Source organism: Macaca fascicularis, chromosome 1 (genome assembly GCF_037993035.2).
Source record: "Macaca fascicularis isolate 582-1 chromosome 1, T2T-MFA8v1.1".
Classification (NCBI taxonomy): Eukaryota; Metazoa; Chordata; class Mammalia; order Primates; family Cercopithecidae; genus Macaca; species Macaca fascicularis.
Window position 1 is genome coordinate 79,805,667 of NC_088375.1, and position 25,694 is coordinate 79,831,360.

At 39.4% G+C, this 25,694-nt stretch overlaps 2 long non-coding RNA genes across 2 annotated transcripts; one reads left to right on the forward strand and one right to left on the reverse strand.

The window, feature by feature from the left end:
- The first annotated feature begins 11,675 nt into the window (after positions 1-11,675).
- LOC135970190 (uncharacterized) lies at positions 11,676-13,042 on the forward strand. The gene is made up of 2 exons (XR_010585745.2): positions 11,676-11,756; positions 11,855-13,042. It is a non-coding gene; the product is annotated as an uncharacterized lncRNA (long non-coding RNA).
- Positions 13,037-25,693, reverse strand: LOC141409251 (uncharacterized). The gene is made up of 2 exons (XR_012428743.1): positions 25,426-25,693; positions 13,037-13,336 (listed from the first exon to the last, which is right to left on the reverse strand). It is a non-coding gene; the product is annotated as an uncharacterized lncRNA (long non-coding RNA).
- Position 25,694: the final 1 nt, after the last annotated feature.

A 25,694-nucleotide genomic window follows, 5' to 3' on the forward strand; every position in this document is an offset into this window, starting at 1 on the left:
TCACTTGGGTGATTTGTTTTAACAGACACAAGCTGCTTGTATTCTTTTTCCCTCACCCTGTAATCTCCTTTCTACTGACTCTTTTCTGTGTTCTCTGCACTTCTTTCAAAGCATTATAGGGCCTGGCTCCATGGGGGACAAAAGCAAAGAACAGTTGATATGACATCTCAGAGAAAACCAGCCCTCAAATCCCCAAGGAGCTGGATGGTGACTGGCAGGGACTGGTTTTCCTATGAACTATCTCTGTTGGTGCGAGCTATTCCTTAACATTATTTGATGAATCTGATTTATGATTATTTTCATCTGAGAGTCAGGTGACAAGACCAATTACAGTCTGTCTAAAAAGGTCAAAAAAAAAAAAAGAAGAAAGCAAGCCATTTCAGCTGGCTTTATTTATCTTCAGTGACAAAGGCCAATTGTGCCTACCAGCAGTTTTTAATTATCTATTGATATACTCAAAAAGTACAGTGATGATTCCATTTAGTGCTTTAGATTTAAAGAAATGTGTCCGCAATGTTAGCTAAGTCTTATTGTTTATTAGACATGTAAAGTGTCATTAAGTGACTTTTTTGTTTTTGTTTTTGTTTTTGACAGGTTAGAATGCAGTGGCACAATCTCAGCTCACTGCAGCCTCCACCTCCTGTGTTCAAGTGATTTTCCTGCCTCAGCCTCCCAAATAGCTGGGATTACAGGCATGCACCACCATACCCAGCAAATTTTTGTATTTTTAATAGAGATGGGGTTTCACTATGTCAGCCAGACTGGTCTCGAACTCCTGGCCTCAAGTGATCCTCTCGCCTCAGTCTCCCAAAGTGCTGGGATTATAGGTGTGAAACACCTGGCCCAGCCGGTTTTTTCTATTTCTTGATCTGGAAAAATTGCCATAATGACATCAGGTTTCTTTCAAATCAGTTTGTCTATTATTAGGTAATACACAATGACTGAATGAGTTAATAAGCTTCAGCAGATATGGGTTTTTCTAAGGAAAATAGCATAGCATGTTTGATATGACCTCACTAAATAAACCCACTATCAATCTGCTATTCCACAGACTTTAAAAAAAAAAGCTTTATTGGCAGTAGATTTCTCAAAGCAGTTCTAATTGTTGTTTGCCATTTTTGTATTCAACTGTTTGCTTAATCTTACAAATTACACTATACAAATTTCCGTTTACAATAGTTTATAGATACTATTTACCATACCAGCATTCCATTTATCTTGAAAAATGTACACAAACCTACTCCCCTTGGCTGATCACTCACTTCTCTTCTTTTACACTTTCTTATGTCCTTAGGGTAAAAAGAATGCACATTATTTGCTTGTAAGATTAAAATATAGTTTATATATATATATATATATATATATATATATATTTTTTTTTTTTTTTTTTTTTTTGAGACAAAATTCTGCCTTGTCACCCAGGCTGGAGTGCACTCTATGAGATCATGGTTCACTGCAGCTTCAACCTCCTGGGCTCAGGTGATCCTCCCACCTCAACCTCCCAAGTAGCTGGGACTACTGGGTGCGTGTCACCATGCCCGGCTAATTTTTTGTAGACACTGAGTTTCGCCTTGTTGCTGAGGCTGGTCTCGAACTCTTAGGCTCAAGCCATATGCCTGCCTTGGCCTCTCAAAGTGTTGGGATTATAGGCATAAACCATGGTGCCCAGACTTGCTTTCTATATTACTAGTAATCTATGAAAACAAAACAAAGAGGAAAAAAAGGAGATTCATCATTTTTTCCAATCATGTGTTGTCTTTGCTTTAAACTTGTGGAGCATTGTTTTTTATCATGACTGGTAAGAAACAGCTCTTCGGAGACAATGACTAGATTAGTTAGGATGAAGGTGAGACTCAATGTGAGAAGAAAGAGAGAATAGGAAATGTTTGATATAGATGAAGGCAATGAATGAAGACATTGTCCTCTCTTCTGAGCCCCCAACTCCACAGCTTCCAGACAGAGTTTCATACTCTAGTTAAGAAAAACCAAGTGATTTATTTTTATTTATTTGGAGATAGAGTCTTACTGTGTCACCCAGCTAGAGTGCAGTGGCACTTTCATGGCTCATTGTATCCTTGAACTCCTGGACTCAAGCAATCGTCTTGTCTCAGCCTCTGGACTAGTGTAGCTGGTTCAACAAGTGTGAGGCTAAAGTGATATTTTTTTCCATAGCAAAGCAATTACTTATCTACTGACTGTTGTCATAAAGCTGATAATGTATAGTTAATCAAAAGGTAGGTGTGCTTCTTATATCTGAGTTCTTAGCAAAGCCTTTCAATCTCATGAAATTTCTGTGTGTGTGTGTGTATGTGTGTGTGTGTGTGTGTGTTTCTTTGATAATTAACTCCCCTCTGCAGTCTCTGTTCTCTCTTTCTGGAACTCCCATTAGTTAAATTTTCTACTTTTTCTCTTCTGTTTTTCTTCTTCTTCCACTTTCTGGTGTGCTTTTATTAGCACAATCTCTCAACTACTCTCTTGAATGTACGGTACAGAGTTTTTTATGTTCTTATCTTCTCTATATCATATTCTGTGTTTTTTATAGCATCTCTTTCTTCATTAATACACTATCTTTTCTCTCTGAGACCCATAATTTCTTCATAATTTCATGAGATTTTATTCCTGTCTTTCATTTTCTTAGTTTCTTTCTGTATTAGTTCAGGCTGCTATAGCAAAGTAGCATACAGTAAGTGGCTTACAAACAACAGAAATTTATCTCTCATAGTTCTGGAGGTGAAAGTCCTAGATCAATCTGTCAGCATGGCCAGGTTCTGGCAAAAACCCTCTTCTGGGTTGCAGAATGCCATCTTCTTGTATCCTCACATAGCAGAAAAGGAAGAGAGAGCTCTCTGGAGTTTCTTTCATAAGGGCACTAATTCCAATTATAAAGGATCTACCCTCATGATCTAATTGCTTCCCAAAGGCCCCACCTCCTAATACCATCACATTGGTGGTTAGGATTTTGATATATGAATCTGGGGAGAGATAAACATTCAGTCCATTGCATTTCTCAATTTCTTATTTCATTTTTTTGTTTCTTTTGATATCACTTTTAATGTTACATCATTTCTCCACACGTCTGATGATTCTTGGTTCTCTCTTTATATTCAAGAATGAGTCACTAAAAATAAGATTAGAACCAGACACAAAGTTAAAAAGAAAAATTCCCAAACAGAGAAAATATTTCTTGCCGGGCGCGGTGGCTCAAGCCTGTAATCCCAGCACTTTGGGAGGCCGAGACAGGCGGATCACGAGGTCAGGAGATCGAGACCATACTGGCTAATATGGTGAAACCCCGTCTCTACTAAAAAATACAAAAAACTAGCCGGGCGAAGTGGTGAGCGCCTGTAGTCCCAGCTACTCGGGAGGCTGAGGCAGGAGAATGGCGTAAACCCGGGAGGCGGAGCTTGCAGTGAGCTGAGATCGGGCCACTGCACTCCAGCCTGAGTGACAGAGCGAGACTCCGTCTCAAAAAAAAAAAAAAAGAAAATATTTCTTATATATGATACAATAATGGTCCATGCTTATATATCTAAAAGTCATGAAGACATCAATAAGAAAGGACAACTGTCCCAATAAAAATAAGTAAGTGCTATAGATAACCAATTTTCAAAATATAAGTAGTTAGCAACATTTCAAAATGTTAAAATAGTGATAAGATATACATGTAAACAATAGGATGCCACATTTAGCATCAAATTGTTAAGGATTTTTGTTTGTTTGTTTTTTCGGGGTGTTCTTTTAGTGATGATTCCAAATGTTGGCAAGGATGGGAAAAGGATACTCTCATACATTGCTGATAGAACTATGAATTGAGAAAGATGTTCAGGAGAACAATTCAGCTAAATTCAGTAAAGTTTTGAGAAATAGTGTACCCTTGGAGCCAGCAATTCTACTTCTAATAATCTTAAAGAAATAGTCATGTTTGTAAAGATCTATGTTTATTTCAGTGTTGTTTAGGATACTGAAGAAGGGACACAATACAAATGTTTAACATCGAGGGACTAACAGGATAAATTATGGTTATACCCACCTGAGAAATGCTATTCAGCTATATGGAATAACGTTATTGCAATATATTTTGTGACAAGTAAAGATGTTAATGATATATTATTAAGTCAAAAACTGTGACTTGATTATATCAAAATAGAGATCTATTGAAAATATTTATGATATATACATATATAGAAAACATCTAGATGATATATGTAACCATTATTATTTATAAAATGTGGAAATATAGTTGATTTTATTTTCTTCTTCATGATTTTATATAATTTTCAGATTATTTAAAATAAACATAATACTCTGTGTATAATAAAGCAAATTCTGAAAAAGGAGAGACAGAGGAGTAAAAATGGATTTAGGATCTCTAAGAATGTTTACAGGGTGGGAGTTGGGAATTTTTGGTTCAGCTGGCTTTACCATAGAGTAACAAGATAGGGACAGTCATTTTATGCGAGAACCATGCATACTAGTATCTACAAGCATGCTGGGCCCATGTATGTCTTTCTACAAGGAGCAATCTTCTGATCATTTTCTGGGGGAATATAAGATTGGCAGCCAGTATTCTGGGAACCAGGGCTCACCATAATTAACTTGTCACTTAATTGTCCCATTTCCAGGCTGGCATTTTCCCCACTATTTTCTGCCATGACTAGGTGCTCAAGTAGAGCCTTCCAGGTTAAATTTCCCTGAGAAAGAGCCTCCACTCTCCTGCCCAGGTGAAGAAGGGTTAATTGACTGGTGGTCAGAGATAGAAAGAGGACTGGAAATCTAACTCTTCTTTACACAGATTTTTAACTAATGTCCTATTTTAATCCCCATACTTCCTCTAACTTCAGAGTACCTACTGCCTCCAAATTTCCAAACGTTTACAGGGTTCTGAAATTCACATGGACTTTTTTCTTTTGCCTCCCTCCTCAATATTCTTTCTGGGCTCTGATAAATAATTACCAGTCATTCATCTATTTCCAGATTCCAAAATTTTGTTGACATTTCTTATTTGGTGGGCTCATCTTTCTTGTTCTCTTCCTCCTTGCTGATTTGTACCCTTCTATTTTTTCTACTCTCATTTTAATAAAATTTCAGAAGGAGCAGAGATAAATATTTGCATTCAATGTGGTACATTTAACAGGAAGTCCCATGGATATTTATACATTTTGCTCCTATTCATAAATAACATTGGGCACAGATGTCTCACATAAGAAGCTTCAAGGGTTTGGCAAGGCAACTTAATGCTAACTTGGTGAAGAGGATACACATGATGTCACTTGTATTCACCTGACCTAGCTACGAGCTGGGACATGAAGATACTTCTTTCCTGATTAGTCTAGCCATGGGGAGGAATATGCAAAAAGCACATGGCAAAAACAATATGCCAATTTCTCTATAATAAAATGTTGTGCTTGGATAGGAAGGAAATTGCAGCTGTTCCGTACAGATGGCAAATAGCTGACTGCTTTTTAGCAGGATTCAGTGAAATATCTAAAGTGAATAGGCACATCGAGAGAGAGATGTGTGAGTTAAGTTCCTACTTCCCATTTCTTAAAAAAAAAAAAAAAAAAAAATCCCTGGATAGTTAATACTTACTTAGATTTTGTTCAATGAAAATTTTCCAGGTATGGTGACTCATGCCTGTAATCCCAGTGCTTTGGGAGGCTGAGGTGGGAGGATTGCTTGAGGACAGGAGTTTAAGACCAACTTGGATAATATAGTGAGACCACTAACCCCCTACAAAACAAAAAGTGAAAACTTTCCCCCAAACCACTGACCCAAGTAAAGAATTCCTAAAAGCCAATTTGCTGGGTATTGTGTCCCAAGATGCTCTTGGACTTACCCAAGATAGATTAGATTTTTTAGAATTATCTCTGTAATTGCCTATGCCGAAGTCATCATTACCACATAAAAGTAGTGAGGTCAGATGCCTACATGTGAATATGTGTGTGTTTGTCTGCATACATGTGCATATATGCTGTTTACTACTATTTTATGTGCATCCACTTTGCCTCCACATCTACAAAATTAGAATTTTCTTAAGGGGAGAGATAATGATTATTCTTCAAAATTCTTATTTTTTTATAACTAAACATATAGTAGGAATTCAATAAATACATGCTGATTTTCTGATATACTATATTATTGAAAAGGGCTGTTAGGACCCTCAATGACACCAAGAGTATATCTGGATCTATGTGACATACAAACAAGTTGACTGAGGAAAATGTTATAATAGTTAAGAATTATCAGTGAAATCAACCAGTCACAAAAGGACAAATTCTATATGATTCCATTTCTGTGAGGTACCCAGAGTAGTCAAATATCTATGAGGTACCCAGAGTCGTCAAATTCATAGAGACAGAAAGCAGGATGGTGGGCAGGGGCTGAGAGGGGAAAGAGGAAATAGAGAATTCGATTTTAAAGGTTACCGAGTTTCAGTTTGGAAAGAAAAGTTCTGGAAATGAATGACAGTGATGGTCACACAACAGTGTGAAGTTACTTAACGCCACAGAACTGTACACTTAAAAATAGTTAAATTGTTGAGTTGTATGTTATGTGTAGTTTACCCACAATTAAAAAAAATTGTCAATAGCTTAGGAGGCTTTTTAGTACCAGGAATGCCTGGAATCTTAGAAAGATCATGTTGTTTACCAGGGTAATTTCAATCTCATGAATCTCTAGGTCATTGGATCAGATCCACTGGGGTCTGGTGAAATGAAAACTCATATCTGAATAAAACAAAAAGAGAGCTTACTTCTTGCACATTTCCCAGAGGCTGTTCTGTGTCCATGTTATGCTATCATTTCACCTTTTTGAGGTAAAGTTAAGAGGGGTATTCTTAAGCTTTCAGAAACTATTCACTGCTTGAGATTTCTAGCAAGTTCCCCCCAAGGAGTGAGCCCAGGTCACATTTGTACAAATGTGTTCTTGCTGGATTGGCAGCTGGGGATAGGGCATTGGGTTGAGAGTTGAAGGAAGCAGATTTCAGCTATGGAGCTCCTGATGATGAAGAGACTCTTGTTTCTACGGCATTTTGTTCTCCAAGTCTCCAGACTTTTTCTTCTTCTCTTGTGACTTTTTTATCCTATGGAACATCCCAGAGCAGTGTAATCCATTCAAGGGCACAGCCCTGAGACCACTCAGATATTTGCTAAGTGGGTTGTGGTATGACTTACATGTTCACAATTTGGAAGAGCCAGTAGTAGGGGGTCTGCCTATGTCATGAGATTCTAGAAATGTCCCCAACTTGGATTTGGGAAATCATCCATGCCATAGTGAGACATGCTCAACTGTCATCTGGGAGACCACAGGAAACTCTGCTCATTGAACAGCACTTCATGAGTTGTGGACTTAGTGTGACCTACAGGAAAATCCCAATTGTGGGCAAGGTTTAAAGCAGGAAGAAAGCGTTAGCCTGGCTACAGGGACGGGCTACAGTCTCAAGCTATGAACAATATAAAGGTGTCAGAGGCCCACAGTTGGTTTTGACTGGGGACAGACATAACTGATGAGGTAGACATGATGTCTTAAAGTTGCTGGTCCAGATCAAATAACACGGAGCAAAGCAAATTACAGAGATGGAAGTGAGCTAGTAAATACCATGTGGCCACATAATATACAAGTGTCATAACATGGATGAAAAGGAGAAAGTCCATTTAATTAACCAGATGTCTTATCTACAGGAAACCAAACCTCTGCCTACATGAAAATGTTCAAGTCATTAATTAAATTTTTCATGTTTCCTCCAGTGATTCAGCGATACAGAGGAATAGCCTAAGAAATCATATGATAAGAAGAGAGAACAAGGAACTAGAATTTCCCTTTTCAGAATGATTGTTATCAGTTTCTTTTTTTGGTTTGAGTCTTATCTCTGCCCTCTCATCTTCCGTACTTGATTAACTAAAGGTCACTTCCTGGTTTCACATTGCCAGAGCTCTCGCTGGGCTTCTTCCTGGGTCGAACTCCTCGGTGCTTCTTGCCTTACTGAATTTTCTCCAACACGGTCTCCCTGCACCATTATTTTGTCCATTTATCTGCCCTCAGAATACCCTCCAAAGCCTTCTTAACTTTCTGAGAGCCTGGACCTAAGGCCCATCCAAGCAGGCTCTTCTTTCCCCAAGGGGTGGGATAAAAGAACATATATTTGCAAATAATAAAGAAACAGGGAGTCATTTCTGACATATTTGCTTGGGGAACAAAAATTAGCTACGTCATAGCTAACAGTTAAAGGACTCGAAGACTCCATTCTTTATAACACTTTGTTTGAAGACAGTTTGGAGCTAGGAAAAGAAAAGAAAAAAAAAAAGACACACATACATACACACATACACACACACACACACACAAAGAATATCTAATTTCGTGAATGTCATTTTCAAATTCAAGTCTCAAATGTTCCCTGAGGCAAGTGGATTGCAAAGGCAGCACAGTGATGAAAATTTAATAAAATACCCAGAAAGATCATAGATCACGCTGGTTCATCAGCTGTCATAGGTAAGGAAACAATAATGACATTAGTCTAATATTTAGGAAGTTCTTGGCCATGTTTCATTCTCTGCAATGACAGCTACCCTGGATTCAAACTTCATCACTGTCTGCCACGAGCTCATCTGCGGTCTCTGGTCATTTCTGCCGTACACTTTCTTCTTTCTGCCTCTGTTTAAAAAAATGTGTTTAGCCACAAAATCTATGCATGTCAATGTCTTTATGTCATGACTTTAGTCATTTCCCATTCCAGGCTCTCATCTTTTCCAGCCCATTTCCTCTGCCACCAGTTATACCAGAAATATGGGTTATATAAATGGCATCTATTAAGACATTCCCTGGCTTCCTCATTCCTGCAGGACAGGCTGAATCTCTTTGAATGGAATACAAAGACTTTGCAATAGAAACTGACTCATTTCACAGTCTCACTTCTTGTCACTGTGCCTCTGACCTTTTTTGTCCCCTTGCCCCCACCTTTACCATGATCTATGCTGCCACAATCCCAAACATATGTGACTCATTGACTTCTCCATGCTTTAGCATGTGCTTTTCTGGAATGCCCTCTCTCTTTTTCTCCTCGTGAACAAAGATGATTTGGCCTCCACTACTTTCAAGTGTCCTCATCTCAGAAGCCTTTCCTAAATTTATGCTGGGATAATTGCTCTGATCTCCAGAGATATGGTATCATACTGGAACTGTTGTTAGCACATCTGGAATCTACTCCTAGTCCTGTCTTTACTCAAAGACACACTGAACTGAGAACTCCTCACTTTTGCACCCCCTTTTGTTTCACAGTGCTTGCCACCATGTGCTCAATTAATGTTAAATGGAGAAAAGAATAATGAAGATAGGGACACAACCCAATCTAGTTGTACTAGTATGTACATCTAGTATGTACATCTAGTGTGACCTCAATTTTTCTTTTTTATTTGGAGGTAATGACCTCCCTAAAGGAGGCTGGATAACCTTCCCATCCTATCCCATAAACACCCATACTCAGAAGTCCAGGATCAGCAGGTGTTACTTCTCCAAATTCCACATCCTGAGAAAGTCACAAGAACAAATTTATCAGTCTTCTTCTGCTTTGCTGGTGGGAGCTTTTGTTAACACAATTTTCTAGAAAGGAACTTTGAAAGCTGTATCCAGAATCTTCAAAACCTTCCATCCTTTGATTCAGCAATCTCACTTCAGTGATGGGAGAAAATATATATTCATAGGTGTTCATCCCAGAATTATTTATATTAGAAAACAATTTAAGGTAATGGTTTAAGTAGTGGCACAAGCATTACTCAGTAAAAAATTTTATCTTAGAAAAATATTTAATGACATTCCCGAAATGGTCAGGTTAACCTGTTAATGAAAAAACATACACCACCACTATCATTTTTTCCATCCTCATAGTTGCCAATGTAAAAGAGTTGGAGGCTTTTTCTTTTTACCCCAGGCATAGCCTCATCCTGAACAGGGTTAAGAGAAGACCCTGCTCAGTCAGCTGATTTAAGGCTAAAGTTCACAAGGTTACTCTAAGCTTCTCCAATGTCTCCTCTCTACCTTTCTGCCTCCACACTGGGACACTATGGCTCCCTGGGGTGTGCCCTGAGGTGTACACCCCTCTGCTGGTTCTGCAAAGCACCCTGTTACCTGCTGCCACACTCCTGATATTCCTGAAAGATGACACAGGGATTTGCTCCCAGCCTGAATCAAGTGTGCATTCCTGCTTCCAAGAGCCAGAAGAGATACTGCTGGGCCACTGCTTTCCCAAAGCCTTGAAACTGAACCTGCCAACTCTGGCCCTGCTTTGCCTCCAGACAAGGGAGCCTGTACCATCTACCTCTGGAACACAGGGTGCACCTGACACCCTAACACGCACCTATGAATCTTACTACTGAAAGGTTCTCTAGGGAGAAATTTAAAAGCTGAGATGATGGAAGAAAGATTAAAAGTAGTCACATTCCTGCCATAGGAATCTCTACCCTCTGTCCCAGGTACTGTTTTTCTGGTAGCTTTTTCCACATCTTTGAGCCTTCTGGATTCCTTCCCAGTAGGGGTGAAGGGAGGGATGAATGTGGGTCCACATGATTCTGATGGTGTTTTCTTCTCATTCCTGCACACTCTCCTCAAGGAAAAACATCTGAAGTTAACGACAACTGGTCACCTAAACAGAGAATAGGGTGGACACAATTAAACACAGATGCCCTGACCCAGCCTGTTCTCTGAAAGAAAAAGCAGGGATTTTGTTTTGAATATTTGAAAGAGATCAATGTCGCAGTACAATCTATCGCCTCTCTACTTTCTGTTTCCCAAAGCAGGTAGAGTTGGAAAATCAGAGGGCTTTATGGCCCAGGGTCAGAGAATAATGACTGTTGTTTTTTCATTATCACTTGTCCCATATTTTGCGAATCATTTCCGGTGCTTTGTATGTCACATTTTTCCAATATTCTCCCCTCTTGCGGTGATATTTCTTAGGAAAGTCTCCCCCTGGAGAAAAATTGCTGTGTGCATCCCTCCATGTGCTTCCTCATCTGGTGTAGCTGTCCTTCTGCACCATTTTCTCCAGCTTGACAGACATGGTGTCACAAGTTTCTTTTATCTGTAATAGACCTGCTATGACACCGATGGCCTGAGCCACCAGATAGGCAGTATATTTGTGTCTTCAGGCTTTTGAAAATTAAACCAATGACATGATTGCCTACTTGTCAGTGGTTCCTGAGGTCTCAGCACACCTCCCTGGCTTCTGTGCCCTGAAGGTGAATAATGGTTGTAATAAAATTATGGAGTCAAACCCTGTCTTCATTGTGAGGTCCCCAGGGAGCTGGAGCTGTCCAGCCAACATGCATCTTACGAGGTGGTCCCTTTCATCAATATCAAGGGAGAAGCAGAGACAAAGGACAGAGAAAACCTACTCAAAGAGCAATCTGGGAACATTTATGGGGTAAAGAATGTCCAGGGGAAAGGTGTGTGAGGTGGTTAAATCCTGACAAGGTCTCTGTGTAGATGCCAGGAAAGGTGTTCATGAGATGATGGGGGTGGAGGTGGGGATGGGAGCAGGAGCAGGAACAGGAGCAGTAGATGTGTGTCTTGTCTTTCCAGAATGAACCACAAGTTACTGTCATTAGAATGTAGCAATATTTTTAGGCTGAAGATAGTCTCCAGACAGAGCTATTATAATTCCCTGTATTATTTCTTATTCAACAGTAGAGTTACAAGAGGTAATAAAGCTGGAATGAAGTCACCTTTCAAAAACAAGGACACTTTTTCCCACCTGCCCCCATAAGGTAAGTAGTGGTGTCAGCTTCTTCAGTTTGTGATTTGCAAAGTATGTTTTTGGGAATTGCAACTTGAGTTCTAATATTCCCTTCTTCACTCTTTCTAGGTCCCAGACAAAAGAAACTTTACCAGCAGATTCTGGAAACACAGGTAGCACAGTGTTGGCAGAGCCTCTTATCTGTTTGAAGAAGTAACATGATTCCCTTTGTATTTCCCTGCTGAGTGAATCATTTTTGAGCCCAGGATTCTTTAGAAATTCTCCCACTTCAATGATTTCAATTTCTAAACATTTATCAAGCTAGTTCCATGGGTCATTATTATGTAATTCACATGACAAACATAAAGATTCATAACATGGTTCTCAGACTCAAGTAGTTTTGGAAAACCTGCCACATGCAAAACCATGAACAACCTGATCCCAATTTTTCTCACAGTTGTAACCATGGAGAAGTTCAACAGAGCTTTAAAATACCTTGCAGCTAGAAGTTTCCCACGGAGATATTGATAGTATGGTGATCACGGCTGCTGCTAACTTAAATAATAACTTACCATTGTATATCACTTATTTGGTTTTACAAAATATTCTTTCATGTTTTATAAACCTCAACCATATAAGCCTCCTTCTAAATGTAGTACCTTTTTTGTGCTTTGATTCGTTGTGCTTTGCTTTATTGTGCTTTGTAAATATTGCTTTTTTTCTTTTTAACAGATTGAAGGCTAGTAGCAACCCAGAATTAAGCACATCTATTTGTGCCATTTTTCCAACAGTATGTGCTCACTTTGTGTCTCTGTGTCACGTATTGGTAATTCTTATAATATTTCAAGCTTTTTCATTATTATAACTGTTGTTATAGTGATTTGTAATCAGTGATCTTTGATGTTACCATTGACTGTTTCAGGATACCATGAAGTGAGTCCATAAAAGATGGCAAACTTAATCCATTAATGTTGTGTGTATACTTGCTTATCCACTGACTGGCCATTCCTTCCCCTCTGGCCTCTCTATTCCCACAGACAACAATATTGAAATTAGGGTAACTAATAACCCTACAATGGTCTCTAGGTGAAAGGAAGAGTGAAAGGAAGCAAAGGGAAAGAGGTGAAAGGAAGAGTGGCATGTTCCTCATTTTAAATGAAAAGCTACAAATGATTAAGCTTAGTGAGAAAGGCATGTCAAAAGTGAGACAGTCCTAAAGGTAGGCCCTTGCCAGTTAGCCAAGTTGTGAATGCAAAGAAAAGTTCTTGAAGGAAATGAAAAGTGTTATTTCAGTGAACACACAAAGAAAATAAGAAAGCAAAACAGCTTTATTGCTGTTATGGAGAAAGTTTGAGCAATCTGAATAGAGCAAACCAATTACTACATTTCCTTAAGCCAAACCCTATTCCAGAGCAAAGTCCTAACTCCCTTCAGTTCGATAAGCCCTAACTCTTTTTAATTCTATGAGAGAGGTGAGGAAGGCGGGAGAAGAGAAGTTGGAAGCTAGCAGTTTGGTTCCTGAGGTTTAAGGAAAGAAGCCATCTCCGTAACATAGAAGTGCAAGGTGTCATGCCATCACACTCCAGCTTGGGAGACAGAGCGAGATTCCATCTGAAAAAAAATAAAGAAAGAAAGAAATGAAAACAGTGCAAGGCAAAGAAGCAATTGCTAATGAAGAAGCTGCAGCAAGTTATTCAGATCCAGCTACGATCACTGATGAAGGTGGCTACATTTTGGTGTAGACAAAACAGTCTTATTTGGGAAGGAGATGACATCAAAGACTTTCATAGCTAGAGAGGAGAAGTCAATGCCTGGCTTCAAAGGACAGGTTGGCTCTCTTATTAGAGGCTAAGGCAGCTGATGATTTCAATTTGAAAGCAATGCTCACTTACCACTCCAAAAATTGTAGGGCACTAAGAATTATGGTAAGTCTACTCTGCCTGTGCTCTATAAGTGAAACAACAAAGCTTAGATGGCAGCATATCTATTTATAGCATGGCTTACTGAATATTTAAGCCTATTGTTGAGACCTACTGCTCAGAACAAAAAAAGATTCCTTTCAAAATATTACTGTTCACTAACAAAGCACCTAGTCATGCAAGAGCTCTGACAGAAATATACAAGGAGATTAATGTTTTCATGCCTGCTAACACAACATCCATCTGCAGCCAATGGATCAAGGGGTAATTTTGACTTTCAAGTCTTATTATTTAAGAAATACATTTTTGTAAGGCTATTGCTGCCATAGATAGTGATATCTCTGATGGTTCTGGCAATGTAAGTTGAAAATCTTCTGGAAAGAATTTACCATTCTACATGCCATTAAGAACATTCATGATTCATGGAAAGACATAAAAATATATAGATTAACAGGAGTTTGGAAAAATTTTATTCCAATCCTCAAGGATGACTTTAAGGAATTCAAGATTTTCATGGAAAAAGTGACTATAGGTATGGTAGAAATAGCAAGAGAACTAGAGTTAGAAGAACTAGAGCCTGAAAATGAGATTGAATTGCTACAATCTCATAATCAGACTTGAACAGATGAGGACTTGCTTCCTATGGATGAGCAAAAGAAAGTGGTCTCCTGAGATGGAACCTACTTCTAGAGAAGACATTGTGAACATTGTTAAAATGACAATAGAGGATTTAGAATATTAAATTAACTTGGTTATTAAAGCAGCAGCAGCAGGGAGTGAGAGGATTGACTTCAATTTTGAATGAAGTTCCACTATAAGTAAAATGCTGTCAAACAGCATCACCTACTACAGAAATTTTTTTCCTTAAAGAAAGAGTCAATCAATGTACCAAACTTCATTGTAGCTTTATTTTAATAATTTGCCACACCACCTCAACTTTTAGTAACTACCATTTTGATCTGTCAGTAGCCATCAACACTGAGGCAATACTCTCCACCAACAAAAAGGTTATGACTGGCTGAAGGCTGAGATAATTGTTAGTATTGTTTAGCAATAAGTATTTTTAGTTAAAACATGTGCATTGTTTTCAGACATAATGCTTTTGCACACTTAACAGACTACAGTATAGTGTAAACATAACTTTTATATGCACTGGGAAACCAAATCTCTGTGATTCAGTTTATTGCTGTGTCCTGGAGCTGAGCCTGCAATATCTTCCAGGCATGCCTGTGCTCTGTTCCCTGTCTGAGGTCTTCTTGTTATTCATTTCACATGTTAATGCATTCACTCATTTACTCATGACCTACAAGAATGTGTTTCTTTAGAAACTGCATTTTCTACTAGTGACTCTTCACCACTGAGCTTGAAGATGGGCTAATCATCCAGTATAAAGCACAGGGATTTAATTTACATAATGATAAATGCCCATCGGCTTAGCAGAAAATGCAAAAACGTCTTTTGCTACAAAGAGAGAGTCCATGGCTTGAAAGGATTGAGGACTACCATAATGGAAGGCACAAAAAGCCTGATTCTGTTCTTACTCAGAAACAGCCATATTAACTCACATGACCAACATACATTTTAACATATCAAAAATAAAACATAGTAACCATATATAATCATCACTATTTTAAATTGCTCTGAACATTGTGGCCAATGTAATAAAGCTTGAAATCAAAATAAGAGGAATGACTGTGTATGTAAAAGGAAAGGATATATTATTTGTAGAGGACCAAAATTCTACTTAGAAACCCCAAGAAATGACTTCTAGTGAAGATTGTGCTGTAATTGAAAAACAGCCAAAGGATGGAAGAGATATTGGCAATACATATAACTGAGAAAAGACTCATATTCAGAATTTACAAAGGAGTCCCACAAATCCATAAGAAAAGACAAATCACCCCCAAAAATCACAAAATTTGTGTTTCAATTAAAAAGAAGAAAATGGTCAATAATCCTCTGAAAAGATGCTCAACTTCACTGGTTTTCACAAAGAAAGGGGTCTGCAAACTATGGCCTGCAGGTCAAATCTAACCCACAAGTTGTTGTGGCGGAGCCAGAGAGCTAAGAATGTGTTTTTACATTCTTGAATGGTTGGTTGAAAAACACACAACAACAAACCCAAAGAAACCCAAAGAACAAACCTGGCCCTTAACCAAAAAAGCCTGTTGTAAACGCATATTGAAACAAATTAAGATATCACTCCACACCCTTCAGATTGGCAAATAAAAGTCTTACTGTACCTCCTGCAGGGTTGGATGTGGAAGGAGAGCTTGCTCAGATAGCTATCTGGAGGATGCTTGCATTGGTACAAAGACTACAGAGAGCAAGTTGGCAATATTTAGTAATGTGGAAGGTGAGCATACCCACATATGTCTTAAAGAAACTCTTGCACATCTGCATAAGGCCACACATGTGGGAATGGAAGCATTGTCAATAGCAAAGGCCTATCAGAAGAAAAATGGATAAATACATTGTTGTATATTCACACAATCAAATTCAATATAACCGTGAAAATCACTAACATAGAACTACTATATCAACATGAATAAATATTACAGTATTTTATTGAGAAAAACTGTAAATCATATATACACTATAATTTCATAATGTTTTAAAACATAATATTCAGATAGTTTTTACTAACACATAACTACTAAGTATAAACCCATAAAAGGGAGGGTTATGAGCCCAGAAAGTAACTTTGCGTTCATAGACATCTCTGGGAAAAAAAGAGAAAGGACTACTGTTAGTGAGGGGTATGCAGAGTTTTCAAATATGTCAATAATGTTTAATTTATGGTTTTATTAAAAAAACAGTAGAGGCAAATATGGAAAAAAGTCAAGACTTGCCAAAGTTTGCTAGTGAGCATAATGGTGTTAATTCCATCATTTTTTTCCATGTTTGCAAAGAAAATGCAAGAAAATCATTGGAGAAAAGTATAATTAAGAAAGAACTTCAGTGGAGTCACTGAATACAAAGTAAATACATCAATGTTAATCGGGTTCTTTTTTTCGGTATGCCATTGAAAATCAACTAAATGATAACAAGGAGAAAAGATGCTATTTTCAATAAGGATAAAAATATAAGGCAATGAGGGATACATATCTCCTGAAATGGATAACATACATATAAAGAAAGTTGTGAAACTTTACTGAGAAATATAAAAGAAGTTCTAAATAAATGGATAGATTTATCATATACTCCAATATGAAATGTGAATATTTTAAACATATTTTAATGCAATTCTATTGAAATTTTTGAGGAAAAACAAGTAAATCAGTCTGAGAATATCTGAGAAAACATGAATAGATAAGCATAGCCAAGAGTACTTTAAAAAGTGATTTAATGATGGTGTTTGCTTTAGTTACTAAAACATACGGTAAAGCTATAATAATTAAAACTGTAATGCAATTGCAGAAGCTGATAAATAATTCAGTGAAAAGGGGTAACACTGTACTAGAAGTATGTGTGTGTGTATAAATATATACATGTATATGTACATATGTGTGTATATATACATACATTGTGTATATATATACATATACAAACATGTATATATGTACACATATTCACACACTTTTGTATATATCTATCTGTATATAAGGTACATACATATATACATGTAATATATATTAATCATAAATGAAGAAGCATGGTTTGTTTTATCTAGTCTCTTTGGCAAAGCAAAGTTTTTACTTCTTATGCCAAATATTTTCTTAGAAAAATTAAAATGCTAATTTTAACATGTAAACCAATTTAGAAATCTTTATTTAAAAATAGAGTTTTATTATCTAGTCTATGGCTAAGGAAATACATTCTAGGTTTAAAAGCTAGGGAAAACACATGTAGAACAAAACTTATGTATATATATAAAAAATCATTAACAAAGTTAAAAGTTAATTGACATAATGGGAGATGATATATGATGGGTTGATATCTTTCATGTATAAAGAGCATATGCAAGTGAACAATAAATATTCTAAGATACTATTGAAAAATGGACAAAGAACATGAACAGACATTTCACATAAAAAGGAAGTACTAATGGCTAGCAAAACTTGCCATGTTTAATCTAACTAGCAAAAGATTAAATGAAAATTAAAAACATACCACATAACATCTCTAAAGGTGATATGTGAGAAAGAATTCAGCAAAGCGGATGTTCTCACACACTGTTGATAATCTTGTAGGCAGGTACAACCTTTCTGAAAAACAATTTGTTTTTCAATAGGTATCAAGAGCTTTAAAAATATTTCTATCTTTTCATCCAATGATTTTATTCTAAGAAGTAGATTCTAATCATAAATAAAATGTTTTTCTAGAAACATATTTATCTAGGCACATAGAAATAATATTAGATATACCCTAATATCGGGTAATAGTAGAAGTATTAAATTGAGAATATTCACTCACTGGACTATTACATGACCATGAAAATGATGTTCTCAGTGAATTGCTAATGATTTCAGGAAATTTTCATTATAAAAGTAAATTAACAAGACTGGGCATGGTGGCTCATGCCTGTAATCCCAGCACTTTGGGAGGCCAAGGTGGGTGGATCGCCTGAAGTCAAGAGTTTGAGACCAACCTTGCCAACATGGTAAAACCCTGTCTCTACTAAAAATACAAAAATTAGCTGGGCATGGTGGTAGGCACCTGTAATCCCAGCTACTTGGGAGGCTGAGGCAGGAGAATTGCTTGAACCCAGGAGGCAAAGATTGCAGTGAGCCGAGATCGTGACATTGTACTCCAGCCTGGGCAACAAGAGTGAAACTCTGCCTCAAAAAAAAAAAAAAAAAAAAAAAAAGTAAATTAACAAATGTGACTTAAAATTTTTTTCCATTTTTATTGTAGATTAAAGGATATCCATGCAGATTTGTTATATGGGTAAATAGCATGATGGTGAGGCTTGGGGTCTCAACGATCCCATTACCAAGGTAGTAAGCATAATACCCACAGGTGGTTCTTCAGTCTCTTCCTCCCTTCCTCCCTCCCCCAACTAATGGTCCCATTCCCAGTGTCTGTTGTTCCCATCGTTATGTTCATGTGCACTCAATGTTTAGCTTTCACTTATAAGTGAGAACATGCAGTATTCGGTTTTCTGTTCTTGTGTTAAGTCTCTTAGAGTAATGGCCTCCAGCTCCATCTCTGTTGCTACAGATTTCCATTATAAAAGTAAATTTCACAAAATGTGACATTTTATATTTAATATGGTAATAACTATATATACCTACATACACACATAGGCATATGTGATGGGAAAAATGTTTCAAAAATTAGTAGTAGTTTGCTTCAGGTTGTGAGATTACGGATGATTGTTTTATTTCTTTATATTTTTCTGTATTTTCTAATTTTAAAGCACTTACATTAAATTCATAATCATATATTAAGTCAACAACTTTCATTAATGTATTCATTCAACAATTAATGATCTGTTAATATTTAATTGACAAACACTTATAAAGCTCTTACCATATGCTAAGCAAAGAAACACACTTTGTGAAAATAAAAGTCTATTGAGCTGATGTGTTGGCTCTCAATAAAAGTTGTTTGAAATTCTCACACTCAAAAAGAAACGAAATGAAATCAAGTGTATTTAATATTTCACCAACTGAACCATCAGTGGAATTGAAACATAAATGTATTTGTTTTCAGGAATGAGAAGATTTGTCTTTCTGGGTGTGGAAGTGATTTGAAAAGTCAGAAAGTCTGTAGAAATAGCTGATTCTTGTTCTTACAGATTAGATCTAAGACTTCATCAGTTTTCATATTCAATGAGGTGTCGCAAAATTTAGTTCATATTTTCCATCTCCAGAGACTTATTTGTCTCTTATTTAGTGAAGGTACCTGGTAATGAGCTTGTAGTTAAGAGCTGATTTGAAATGGAATTTTTATAGAACCAATTTTTTGGTTGCTTAAAGTTAATTGCTTTGTACCTAATTTAGGTTCCACAGGGAGTAATTTTGATCTCCCCCAGCAAACTTTGTCTTAAATGAGGCTGATCTATAATCCTATTACACATGTCTGGGTGTCCATCAGTAAATACCATGGGTTGCATTAAGTTTCTAAAGGATACTGCGTGGTTTTAATACCCTCCAAGGACTTTACTTTTAGCAAAGAAGTAAGTTGTTTTCCTGGAGTCAGGTCACTCCACTGTACCAAATAAAAGTTATGGGAAAATGGTGAGGTTTGTATACCTTTTCTTGCCCAAGCAATAGATCACAGTTGCCTGGCAGCCTGCAAGAAATACGATGCTTTGGGAATAAATGAGACAGAAACATGAAACACTGCAATGAGAATGGAAGGGCGTCAGGACTGCAATAATCAGAAAGAATCCAGATATTGCCATGTGCTGGTGTACAGCAGGGGTTCTCAAATTGTAGTCCCTGGACTAGCAGCATTAGCCTGACCTGTGAACTTTTTAGAAATGCAAATTCTTGGGCCAACCTAACATCTATTGAATTAGAAACTCTGTGAGTGGAGCCCAGCAGTCTGTGTGGTAAAAAAGGCCTCCAGTTGATTCAGATATACACTGAAGTCAGAGAAAGCTAAGCCAAAACAATCAAATTTTGCTGAAATAGAATCGTGAGGTGAGTATGGTATCAGGTTTTATCTGAGATTTGGAGGCAGAGAGAGACAGACAACATTGGGAAGTAGGCTGCTAACAGAAATTCAAGCAAAAGGGCTTTAATAACCAGTTTTCATTTGGAAAAGCAGTGCAATTCCAAGTCAAGCCAAGTCAAGAACCAGAAGGTACAGGTAGGAAGACAGACAAAATTATGGGACTAGACACAGTTTTCCCTTTCCTGCCAGGTTTTTCCTGACATCTTTTGCCTGAAGACACGTTAAAGTTACTCGAGGTCTCTGACACAGGAAGAATCTCATTGAAGATGGAGCCTAAAGGAAACAACCCTTTCATTCATCTAATTTCACTTGTAAGACAATGCATTGAAAGCTAATCAAACTGAGCTCATAGGGCATAAATAGGTAAGCTCTGGGTAGCACATAAGGGGAACAAAAAAACCTTTCAGAAAAACTTGATGACTCTTTGACACCATTCCAATTTTGGTGGACAATGGAGGTTTCATTAGTGTGAATAGAATAGATCGTTAACAAAGCATTTGATGCCTCTTTCAATAGATCTTATTATAGCAGTAGAGAGCTATTTGACAAAGAGAACTATGCCAAGGATACCAAATTACTTTACGGAATCTAGAGTACATGAAGAAGATAAAATATAACTGTGAGGGCTTGTGACAAATAAGTTTTCAGACAACTTGGCTTTAGCCATGGATTCCAGTGATCAGAGCAGCCTCCAAAAATAACTTAAATATTAGTTGTTTATTGATTAAATATTTAACAGAATTGGATCACCATTTGGTCTCTAGCCCAGTGTATCAGTGGTAGGAGTTAATCAAGAGGATAAGTTGCCTTAGAAGAGTGGCTTTCACATTTAGCATGCATTGGAATCCCCCTGGAGGGCTTGTTAACACAGACTATTGAACTCTACCCCCAGAGTTTCTGATTCAGTAGGTCTTGGGTAGGCTTGAGAATTTGCATTTCTAGCAAACTTTCACATGATGCTGATGCTGCTGGTCCAGGGACCACGCTTTGAGAACCACAGGAGGAGAAAAACCACTGAAGAGTAGAGATGCATTTTGAAGATTACGCCATAGGAAGGATGCAGAAAGTAGAAAGAAGCACTCCACTGCATAAAGCTGAAACTGGCATCCAGGAATGAGAGACACCAGGCAAGCTTTGGATGAGTACAGGAAATAACTTCTGAAACGTAAAAAATGAAGTCAGATCTCCTTACACCTATGGTAGCTTTTTAAAAGTTACCATTTCATCAAGAATCAAGACAAGGATCATAAAATTGTCTTTGAGAGTGTCTGCCCTACCTGATAGCTCTTTAGCTGGAATTCAGCCAACCCGGCTGCTTATTTCCAAAGTTAGCCATAAACTGTTCAGGTGCATGAGAAATTGCCCACTACTGAAGCTGGCTCTAGTGAATAGTCTCTGGTGCGTGGCTGCAAGGGAAGGGTTTTCTTTTCCCAAGATGTTTGTCTTTTCCCAAGTTCTCCACCACTTACCCACAGATGCTACTTGTGACACATACAGTTAGCCTCTGAACTAAGACACAGTGCACTGATGTCACCTTCTCCTCAAAACCTTTGGCACATCTTAGTTATCTCTGTGGTCTCGGGATGGAGCGTTAGGTGCCACCTGAATGCTGGAGAAAGCTTCCACTCTGAAAAGGATTTGAGAGCAGAGAAAAGCACTCACTTGTCAGGCTTTTGTAGAAGTTGATTTTCTGTGCCTGATTGTCACGACATCACTCTGCTCTGAGTCAGTCATCAGGAGTCCCCTGACTGCCCAGTGCCCAGTGATGGGCAGCTTTGACTTGCACTGGGTAGAGGATGGAAGGGAGGTGGCCCACAGAGGTAGACTGTTTACCCAGTCTCCATCAGGGGAATTTTCTTGGCCACACTCTGCTGAAACTGACTCATGAGGAAGACAGCAAGCCAACAGTTCATGGGAGGTAGAGCTGTTCCTATTGTTCACGTGTCATTTGACTCAGCTGAATCATCTCCTCCACAACCCAGAAAGGAAGGTGCTTCCACCAACACCTTCTTCATTTGCGGGAAGAGATGGAGTGGGAATTTTCAGCACCTACCTCATTCCTATACCTTTCCCACTCCAAAGAGGGAAGAATGACTTTGGTTATCAGACACATTGATGAGAGCTTGATAATCACTTTCTATTCCTCTACTGGGCAGGGTAAAAACTCAAGGTCCCTCACTTCTCCTACATGCTCCCCATTTCCTGATTCATCTTGAACTAGCCTTTATTTCAGAGCAATGGATCAGTCTCTGTAGGTCAACCCCTTGGTGGGACCACCTCAGAGCAGGGAGGACTGATATCCAGCTTCTCAGCCTGGGACTGGGTAGATAAGTCCACCTTGTAGGGAAGACTTGGCTCTCTATAATTCTGAGTGGGAGGTCAGAAACCCAGCGATATTCTCTAGTCTTCTAATTGTTACAGAAAGTCAAACAGAACTGATGTTGCAATCCTCATTTAACAATATGTGTATTTTTTATCAACCGGAATCCTCAATGAGAAGCAAGGTAGGCATTAGGATCTGGGACTAGCCCTCCTCCCAGTCACTCCCTCCCCCTCAATTCCCAAGAAGTTCTGAGGCTGACACTTTCCCATACATGCTTCTCTTGTGCCAGGATTTATCAGGAGGTGTGGAGGTTTATTGGGAGCAGGACAGTGTCGGCAGGAAAGGGACTGAGACTTAGCACTAGACATGCCCTTCAGAGTGGGACAGGTCAACCTAACAGGAAAAGCTGGAGAAGGCACAGGTGCAAGGAGTTCAGCCTTCCACATAGCAGTTCAGCTAAGTAGTTGGCACCAGGTGCTCCAAGTGGAATTGCAAACTATGCCAAAACATGAGCAGCCCCACTGAAAATTGGGGACAGGTAATTTTTTGAAGTCAGGGCAGGCTGCCAGCTTCTGGCAGATTTGTCCCCAGAAATCCAGACCCCAACACTAAACTAAGATACAGAGCTAAAGCCTCCCCTGATCTTAACCTCAGATAAGGAGAGAGGTACTGATATGGACAAGAGACAGGGAAATACTGGGTAGAAGAAGGTGGTTCCCTGGCAAAGGCCCCACCCTCAAGCCTAGAAACCCATGGCCCTAAATAGAAACAGACATTCCTGTTTTTGCACTCAAATATTGCCTTTTGGCCCACCATGCCCCACTGTCTCATACCCATATAAACCCCAAATCCCATGCTCCACAAATAGATGAGCAGAGGCAGAAAAGCGGGCCCGGCAGAGAAGGAGAGAAAAGAAGGAATGTCTGAATGTCAAGAGGAGTTCATCTGGGGATGACTGGAGAGGAGACTGGCTGCAGGACAGCCAAACTCCAGGGGAAGATCATTCTTCCTACTTCATCCCCTCTTCAGCTCCCCATCCCTCCAGCTGAGAGCCACCCCCATCTGACAATAAAGTCCCCTGCGTTTACCATCCTTTGTTTCGTCCATGTGACCTAATTCTTCCTGGATGCTGGACAAGGTTTCGGGTACGAAGAGGGTACTGAACTGGTTAACACTTAAGCCTTCTGCAGACAGCAGAGCTAAAAAGAGCACTGTAACACTCCCACTTGGGCTTCGGGAGTTGCAGGCACCCACCCCTAGATGCTACCATAGGGCCGGAGCCCAAAAGTGCTGGCCCCAGCTCTTGGACCTGCCCATCTGCATGCTCCCTGCCCATTAGGGGTTTGAGCAAGGCAGCTGAACAGATAAGCCACACCCCTGTTGCATGTTCTGTGATGGGGTCAGGAAACTCTCCCATTTCAGGACAGTCAAGAGCAAGAAGAGACGGTTGAACCAAGGAAGAGATGAGAACCAAGGTCGAAAAGTGTAACACACGGCTGGGCATGGTGGTTCACGCTTGTAATCCCAGCACTTTGGGAGGCCGGATCACAAGGTCAGGAATTCGAGACCAGCCTGACCAACATGGTGAAACCATGTCTCTACTAAAACTACAAAAATTAGCCAGGCATGGTGGCTCACATCTGTAATCGCAGCTACTCAGGAGGCTGAGGCAGGAGAATCACTTGAACGCGGTGTCAGGCCTCTGAGCCCAAGCTAAGCCATCATATCCCCTGAGACCTGCAGGTATACATCCAGATGGCCTGAAGTAACTGAAGAATCACAAAAGAAGTGATATTTAAATGGCCTGTTACTGCCTTAACTGATGACATTCCACCACAAAAGAAGTGAAAATGGCCAGTCCTTGCCTTAACTGATGACATTACCTTGTGAAATTCCTTCTTCTGGCTCATCCTAGCTCAAAACACTCCCCCACTGAGCACCTTGTGACCCCCACTCCTGCCAGCCAGAGAACAACCCCCCTTTGACTGTAATTTTCCTTTACCTACCCAAATCTTATAAAAACGGCCCCACCCCTATCTCCTTTCACTGACTCTCTTTTCGGACTCAGCCCGCCTGCACCCAGGTGATTAAAAAGCTTTATTGCTCATACAAAGCCTGTTTGGTGGTCTCTTCACAGGAACTCCGGAGGTGGAGGTTGCAGTGAGCCCAGATGGCGCCACTGCACTCCAGCCTGGGCAACAGAACGAAACTGCATTTCAAAAAAAAAAAGAAAGAAAGAAAGGGAGGGAGGGAGGGAGGGAGGGAGGGAGGGAGGGAGGGAGGGAGGAAGGAAGGAAGGAAGGAAGGAAGGAAGGAAGGAAGGAAGGAAGGAAGGAAGGAAGGAAGGAAGGAAGGAAGGAAGGAAGGAAGGGAAAGAAGGAAGGAAGGAGGGAAAGAAGGAAGGAAGGAAGGAAAGAAAGAGCAACACTCTTCACTGTCTCCCAGGAAGAAGTTTGGGTATAGGAGTTTTGTAATTACAGTGGGAATGTTATTAGACTAGAGAGCTGCAACCCAGGGGTGAGGGCGGAAGCCCATTGAGGACCCCTAGGCCTAATCAAGAGTGAGGATGACTCAGGTGACACACAGGGAGCCCAGTGGCCAGCTGGTTCAACCTAATCTGGAGAATGACTCAACACTAGGATGCCACTGCTGTTGGGGGAGGAGGAGGAAGTGCTAAACCTGTTTTAATATTTCCTGTCTCAAGCCCACATTGTTCTGGGGATTGAGATCTGAAGTTGAGGGGTTGGGGGTCAGGGAATCTGGCTATAGACACTGCAGATCTGCAGAGAGAGGGTATGAGACAGGCTGAAACTGCTGCAATATATACTCACCCTGAGGGCCTGAGGACCCAGATGATCATCTTAATTTAGATTGCTGCTTGGCCCAAGCAGACATGAGAGTGCCTGCAGACAGCAGCTCTGGCACTGGCACCCATGGTAGCAGCTGGCCTCGCTGTGATGGGAAAGCCTCCAGCTCCCTCCAAGATGCAGTTAGGGTTTCTGGTCTCATTCTTGGAAGAGTTCTGTTGAATGAATTAAACTGGAATCATCTTCCTTTCCTGGGAAACTGTTGTGTCTTTTGTCTGCTCTGCCTCTGGGTG